Source organism: Dendrobates tinctorius, unplaced genomic scaffold (genome assembly GCF_039654945.1).
Source record: "Dendrobates tinctorius isolate UK_male_01 unplaced genomic scaffold, ASM3965494v1 ptg000138l, whole genome shotgun sequence".
NCBI lineage: Eukaryota > Metazoa > Chordata > Amphibia > Anura > Dendrobatidae > Dendrobates > Dendrobates tinctorius.
The window spans coordinates 2,930,534-2,938,667 of NW_027361806.1; the positions used below are offsets into that span (position 1 = coordinate 2,930,534).

At 44.9% G+C, this 8,134-nt stretch overlaps 1 protein-coding gene across 2 annotated transcripts in view; it reads left to right on the top strand.

Moving 5' to 3' along the window:
• The window catches only part of COL24A1 (collagen type XXIV alpha 1 chain), a 310,883-nt gene that overhangs the window by 149,070 nt on the left and 153,679 nt on the right, over positions 1-8,134 (top strand). The gene's annotated exons all lie outside the window — the stretch shown is intronic.

Here is an 8,134-nt window from a genome sequence, read left to right on the forward strand (position 1 = left end):
ATGTGGGGGGCTGCCTTTTGCTTTGGGGTCCGCTCTGGGGCAGTTAGATTTCCCCTTTCCTTCTTTAGGCCTATGTATCTCTCCGGCTGTGATCGAGGGGTCTAGGTCAACGTAGGAACCCCCACGGCTACCGCTAGTTGTGTTGATAGGTTCAGGGGTCTGCAATCTGATAGTTGCCAACTTCTCTAGTTTTCAGGACTTAGCTAGCATTTCTGTTTTTGCCTCCTACGGTTACTCAATCATAACACCTAACGATGTCCCAGCGATCCCATCAATGTCGGATCATTGGTGTCATTCTCCACTGTGTCATCCGAGTGCAGTCTGATGATTTTCACGCACTCATTGACTTGCATGGGACTCGAATATCAGATAAAACTCGGGCATGTAACGTGAACTGCCCCATAATCAAAGACCTTTGCTATAACTAAAGTCCAGAAAACAGTCACACAGGCACCTGGGGTATAGAGGAGGTAAAGAGATTCTTACAGAATTTTATGCCAATCTAGTTATTCTCTGGCTGGCTGCCATAGGACTGTTAAATACATGTGTAAGGACTGTTAGTAACGTTTACATTGACTTTTAATCCTGTGATTTAACAAGACGAGATACCAATATTATGTGTGAGCGTCATATGATAAGTAAAGAGCCTTATGCCCCCCGTCACTCATAGCGATCTCGCTAGCGAGATCGCTGCTGAGTCACAAGTTTTGTGACGCAACAGCGATCTCACCAGCGAGATCACTGTGTGTGACACTGACCAGAGACCGGCCCCCCTGCCGGTTATCGCTGATCGTCCTGGAATAGCCAGCACATTTTTTTGATCGCTGGTCTCCCGCTGGCCAGCACACATTGCTGCGTATGACAGGCGGGAGACCAGCGATCAGCGAGCAGGAGCTGGTAACTAAGGTAAATAGAGGGTTTCTAAGCGGCGCGCAGCGCTTAGAAACCCCATGTGTACCTTGGTTACCAGCTCCCTGCACCAGCGCGCTGGTAACTAAGGTACACAGTGGGTAGCTAAGCGACGTGCATCGCTTGTTACCCTCCTGTCGCTGGTGCTGATCGCTGGTGAAGCTGCCTGTTTGACAGCTCACCAGCGATCATGTAGCGACACACCAGCGATCCTGACAAGGTCATATCGTTGTCGGGATCGCTGGTGCGTCGCTATGTGTGCCAGGGCCCTTAGTGTAATTTCAGCAGATCTCCTGCACTGTACGGCTTTAAAAACTGCATCAACATGACACATGAGAATGTACCCAAACACAAACTAACGAAGTTATTAGCGGTGAGAAGCCTAAAGCCCCCGTCACACACAGCGATCTCGCTAGCGAGATCGCTGCTGAGTCACAAGTTTTGTGACGCAACATCGATCTCACCAGCGAGTTCGCCGTGTGTGACTGCTATCAGCGACCGGCCCCCCTGCCGGGTATCGCTGATCGCTGTTGAAATGGCTGGACATTTTTGGGTCGCTGGTCTCCCGCTGGTCAGCACGCATCGCTGCGTGTGACAGGCAGGAGACCAGCGAGCAGGAGCTGGAAACTAAGGTACACATCGGGTTTCTAAGGGGCCGCGCTGTGCCTAGAAACCCGCAGTGTACCTTAGTTACCAGCGCGCTGATGCAGGGAGCTGGTAACCAAGGTACACATCGGGTTTTAAGTGCTGCGTGCCCCGTAGAAACCCGATGTGTACCTTGGTTACCAGCTCCCTGCATCAGCGCGCTGGTAACTAAGGTGCACTGCGGGTACCTAAGCGACGTGCGTCGCTTGTTACCTGCGTGTCACTGGTCCTGATCGCTGGTGAAGGTGAAGCTGCCTGTTTGACAGCTCACCAGCGATCACATAGCGACTCACCAGCGATCCTGACAAGGTGATATCGTTGTCGGGATCGCTGGTGAGTCGCTATGTGTAACGGGGCCCTAAGTACTACAGACCAATTTGTCTTTGTCAAAAAAGATAAGATTATCTGGCAAGATAAGAGCAAGGGTGGAGGAAAAATTGGCAATGTTCTTCCAAATATAACACTTTGGGGGCCATTTGTACTGAGGCTATCCCACCCAATCCAGAATTTCCACTTGTGGGTGGAATTACTACACAAGTCCTTACAAATACAAATTGTGCTAAAAAACACATTCATAATTAAAAATACAGAACTCGAGTTAGAGGCACACATGGTTAATATAAAGGCTTCACCTTAGTTCATGAACTCGGCAGTGTGATTCAGACATTCCCAAAAATCAATGATTTGTTTTCACATAAAAGATTTAAGAAGCTATAATTAAGAATGCAGATCTGGGTGTGTCGCACAACAGCGCTTGTAAACCACAGCTGTCCTGCCTCTCGTGAAGTACTTAAAGGACCGCTAAGTCTAAGAGGCAAGATGCAGCCGTATGGAAAGCATCTAACCACTGCAGTCATGGCTGTGCTCTTATAGAAAACCCTGTTAGAATTCTCAATTCCATATATATTTTTAGGGAATTCTGAGTTATTATAGTTGTGATCTCCTCTGTCCAGGACCCTTGTGGGGAAGGTGACCTGACGGACGGACTTGTCTGTAGGAAGAAGGGATGCTGGGTGCACTGTAGATGGACGTTTATAATAATAGAAGGGAAACAGCTGGGGAAGATGGAAAAGGAGTGGAGTACCTAGATTTGACCACAAGATGGCAGGGGGGAGCGTGAGTACAGGACTTGACAGCAGCTTATGGCTTTAGAAGCCGCTTAGTCATGGGGGCGGGGAGACAGGAACCCAGGAGGGGATTTCCCGAGGAGGGAGATAAATAGGACAGGAGAGGGTTCCAGAGGGTGCTAGTCCTGGGAGGAGCTCAGGAGGAGAAGAATCAGTACGGAGAACTGACAGCGGTGGAGAGCTCGACCAGGGGACTGGTAAGAAGAGACAGTCAGGGGGGTGGTCCTGACACAAAGAACCGCAGGACAGACGAGGCCCGGGGGTACCGATTGGACGACGACCTCGGACTGGTGAAGCGCTGGCAGTAGATAGGCCTAGGGCAGCCCCAGCTAAAGATCCGCGAGGAACGTCACTACGACTGAAGGAAGGTGAAGGTACCCGGGCCTGAATACGGAGAGCTGTAAAGGATCTGCGGTGTATGGTTACGGTCATCAGGAGGACGGCCAATAAACTCGGACCTGTTGCAACCAAAATCTGCCTGCGTCTGGTGTCTGTGTCGTCTGGTTGCGGTAAGCAGTGGACCACCCCCCAATCCGGGCCATTACCACACCCTCATCTCTTGGCCAGAGTACAGAGCTCTTTACAAAGAGCGTCTCTCACTCTGACGGACCTGTCCTGTCCTGCATTACACACGCAACCTATGATATGAATGGGGAGAAAGTAATACCAAATTTCCCCTGTCGAGTTGATGAAGGGAGACCAAACAAGGGAGATTCATCATGAGAAAAAAAAAATAGAAGTCAGTTTTGGCTGTTTTGCCTTTATTGTGCCGAATTTATCATAGTAGTAGAGGAGGACGATATCACATTTTATGGATTTTGCAGCGGTAAACAAGAAGCCTTTTGTTTTACAAAATGGTTCTTTATTGGCCAACGCGTTTCGCCACCGGACTGGCACCAAATATTAGCCTTGATAAAGTCGCTGGTATGGCATCAAAATGTGTTGATACAATAAAGAACTATTTTGGAACACAGAAGACTTTTTATTTACCCCGTACAACGTGAGTGATTTCGTCCTCCTCTACTATTATACATCTGGAAGAAGATTCCCTCCTCCAGCCAGGTGATTGCATACTCCAACCTTTAACTATCTCTACCAGGTGATGCTGCTCTATATGTGTGCACTTTTGCCCATCACACAGGTTTCCAAATTATCAGAGTGTCTCATGTTGTTTGCTAAATTTGAGACATCTTTTGATTAGGCACTTCTGTGTAAAGCTGATCTTCCACTATTTCCACCACCCCTTCAAAGAAGGGGCTTGGATTTGCAATTAATAAAATTACATCTGATCAAATTGCAAAATGTAAAAAAAAGTACTAATTTTATTGACACCAAACACCAATAAAATTTGTGCAAATTACAGTAGCTCACTGGGGGGGGGGGGGGGGTCACAGCAGGTGGATAGTTTATTATCAAGGGGTCTTGGACCAAGTGCGTTTTCCATGATCATGAAAATGAGAATTGTAATGCAACCTAAATGAGCCAAACAATGCTTTTTCTAGCCGAATTCATTGTCCAGGACTCTATATTCCATGATTGTCATGAGTGGGAGGCCAAGGGTCAAACCAATTAGCAAGTTTGACATGGTTGTCTCTTCTTCTAAAATCATTTGCGTTATTGTGTGGAGTGATCTCGGCCTCAAGAAGCTACAGCATGGACTTCACCTCCAAGCAGCCCAAATTTCAGAATCTGCAGGAATATGTTGTCATTCCCCTGAATCACACTGTTCCGTATACACATACGCAAGTAGGAGTTGGAGGTGAGGTCAGGGCTGCTGGAGTGTGAGAAATTCATTTAGATGATCGGAAACACAATGGAAGCAGCTATTTTGTGGGCTGAGGCTATACATCGGAGTGCACATCTTGTTTTAATGTTATGGCCCCTGGGAGTATCTGGGATTAACAGCCAAATAGACCAATTGTTTTAAAAGTGAAGAAGAAATCGTAAGAACGTGAAACAAAAAAAAGTAATCTGGTTAAGACTTTCTGCTACTTAAGCCTCCTGTCAAAGTTATAGACTAGCTCTATGGTTCTTCGTGCAATCATTTTCATCCAAGGTGAAAAAGGTCTTAAAGGAACTGTCCATAATCTATGTTTACAGAGGTCCAGCGGCTAAAGACTTGCATTGTATTAAGGGACCAGCGTTATGGATGAAATTTAACAAAGCTCAGCGTAAACTGGCCGGAGTGGCGGATTCGACATCCGAAGTACAATAATAATAATAATAATAATAATCTTTATTTTTATATAGCGCTAACATATTCCGCAGCGCTTTACAGTTTGCACACATTATCATCACTGTCCCCGATGGGGCTCACAATCTAAATTCCCTATCAGTATGTCTTTGAAATGTGGGAGGAAATCGGAGTACCCGGAGGAAACCCATGCAAACACGGGGAGAACATCCAAACTCCTTGCAGATGTTGTCCTTGGTGGGATTCGAACCCAGGACTCCAGTGCTGCAAGGCTGCAGCGCTAACCACTGAACCACCATGCATAAAATACTTGTTCCGAAAAAGGTTGAGGTGTACCCCACAGGGAAAATGTTTGACAGTCCATACATAAGTGTATGGGCATTCCAAGTCTATGAGACCTGCTCCTGGAAATTGGGCCTATTTTTTAATCAGGCCTTCCTCCAAGTCTCATCATCCACCGCCACTAGATCAAAAGGGTTTACGTGTTCCGTGCAGCTACAACCAGTGTCGAATTATTAACAAGGGTTGGTGGTTATGCTGTGCGTAAAATACCTGTTCTAAAAAAGGTTGAGGTGTACCCCACAGGGGAAATGTTTGACAGCCCATACAATAAGTGTATGGGCATTCCAAGTCTATGAGACCCGCTTTACGATGATTTATGTTGTGGATTTTCACAGGATGTCAAGCACTTGTGCGGCTAAATCCGCCTACAAAAATGACTAATGAGCAAATCATTGACATGACTGCCTCTACTAATCGCTGGCCTCAGGAGTCATGTTATCATGGACGATACATGACTACTGCAGACAGTGATGGGCTGCAGTGGTCATGCGAATGGCATACAGGGTCAGGAGGATCCACCAGAGCAGCGGCTTTGGAACAGTCCTGTCTTTCTTAAAATCCCACACAATCCCTTTATGCTGGTTATTGAGATATATACTAATAGATCTGTCTTTTAGTGTTATCAGTATGGATAGGGAATTGATATAACGTGGCCTAAAAAATTCACCATGGCTTATCTGTCATCTTTTCCTCCCCTAAAAATAATTGCCAAAAATCCAAGATAAATATTTAACTTTTTTCTTTGTTTCAATACCCGGACTATAATTCTTCATTTTCCCAGTAGAGATGCTGTAGGGAAAAATAAAAGTAAATCTGAACTCTGAGCAATGCTAATATTACTTTTTCTTATCAATTCATTTTTTTTTTTCATATCTTAGGCTAGTTTCACACTAGCGTATTTGCCTGCAGCATACAGCGCCGCTAAGCCCCGCCCCCTGCCGTGCCCCGTCCGGTCATCTCCGCCTAGTGTCGCGCAGCGCTGCATGCAATCTGCACACCCTATCTTTAGCATAGGGTGCGCAGACCGTGCGCTAGTAGGATTTTGCGTGTGCTGTGCCCTTTTGACGGTGCACCGAGCGAACCAAAATGCAACATGGTGCGTTCGGTGCACCGTCAAAAGGGTGCAGAGCATGTAAAATCCTACTAGCTCACGGTCTGCGCACCCTATGCTAAAGATAGGGTGTGCAGATCGCATGCAGCGCTGTGCGACACTAGGCGGAGATGACCGGAGGGGGCACGGTAGGGGGCGGGGCTTAGCGCCTCCGTGCGCTGCGGGCAAAAACGCTAGTGTGAAAGTAGCCTTACAGTAATAATTCAGGTCTAACGTGAACGCAGCAATTCTGGTCTCCTCAACTAATTACTCCAATTATCCACATCTGACAAACTGACCTCGTCTGTATATTTGTATGGCGGCGACAGCTGTTCACAGGCTGCACATTACATTCAGCCCTATCAAAGCAAATACAGTGATGTAATCTCCAATGTGCAGCCCAGAGACAGGAAGCAAATGAATGCAACTCACATGCTGCCGATGACACTCGCCGTGCATTCACTACTGAGAGTTTACGCACATTTCTTTTGCCAAATTCCTCCGATTTCCCAAATATTGGGCAAAATCTCTGAGCGCTGCCACTTAGATTTTTACTCCTCCAATTATTTTGTTTCTCATGGAGATAAGCAGCTTCAGATGTGTCTGGCAGCCACTTATCTTACCCGCTCTATAGGACTAATAGCTTTAAGCTGGATGACGTCTACGGAAAGCTTTAAATTACATTTCCATATGGCAAAAAGTATAAAGTTTACACTTGACTGATCTAAAGATCTGAATTGTGTGAAAATCACAATCTGAAAAAAAATCTTCACTTTTTCCATACAATAAAAAAACTTTCGTATTTACTGCCACTAGTATAAACAGAGGGTTTTTGCATGAAAAAAATTCATCTTTTTTTTGTTTAACACATTTTTTTTTCTTGAGAGACCACAAATTGAAAAAAAATGCCCATTTTCCTCAAGTTTTCCATAGGCGTCATTATGAAAAATACCCATTAGTAATCCACACTGTTTGTTGCATTATTTTGTTGCATTTTTCATGTGTTTTTCATTTATTTAATCCTTTTTTTCTGTACTTTATTATTACCGTGTATAGCAATTGGTCAAATATTAATCGTGGGAACATGGCCTTAATGCATGAGTTTGCAGATATTACATCCATTTTGCATAAATTGTAAGAAAAAAAAGGGTATTTTCGCCACAAGAAACGCCTTTGAAGTTCAGCTGCATTTCGGAAACGTGGGAACCTGGGCTAACACTTTAAACAAACGGTTTCACTTGCATTTTTGTAGTCCTCAAAGGAAGCCTATGGCAAAAAACTTGCCTAAAGCATAGTATGCACAACTGCAACTTAAAAAAACCCTCAAAAACAAACAAACATAAACACTTTGTGTAGGGTTTCATTAAGCATTATAGACTTTAAATTGACATCTGGCCACATAAAAGCACACTGGTCAAGAAAAATGAAGACAAAGGAAGCCTAGCCTATGGCAAAAAACATGTCTAAGGCATGGTGTACACAAATGCAACTTAAAAAGACCCCACAACTCCCCCCCCCCAAAAAAAAAGCTTTGTCCGTAAAGGTTTTTATAAACGACGACTTTAAATTGACGTCTGGAAACATAAAAGAACACCAGTCAAGAAAAAGGAGGAGAAAGGAAGCCTATGTAAAAAAAAAAAACATGTCTAAAGCATGGTGTACAAAAATGCAACTTAAAAAGGCCCCACAACTGCCCCCCCGCCCAAAAAAAAAAAAGCTTTGTCTGTAGACGTTTTTATAAACGACTAACAACTTTAAAATGATGTCTGGAAACGTAAAAGAACACCAGTCAAGAAAAAGGAAGAGAAAGGAAGCCTATGGCAAAAA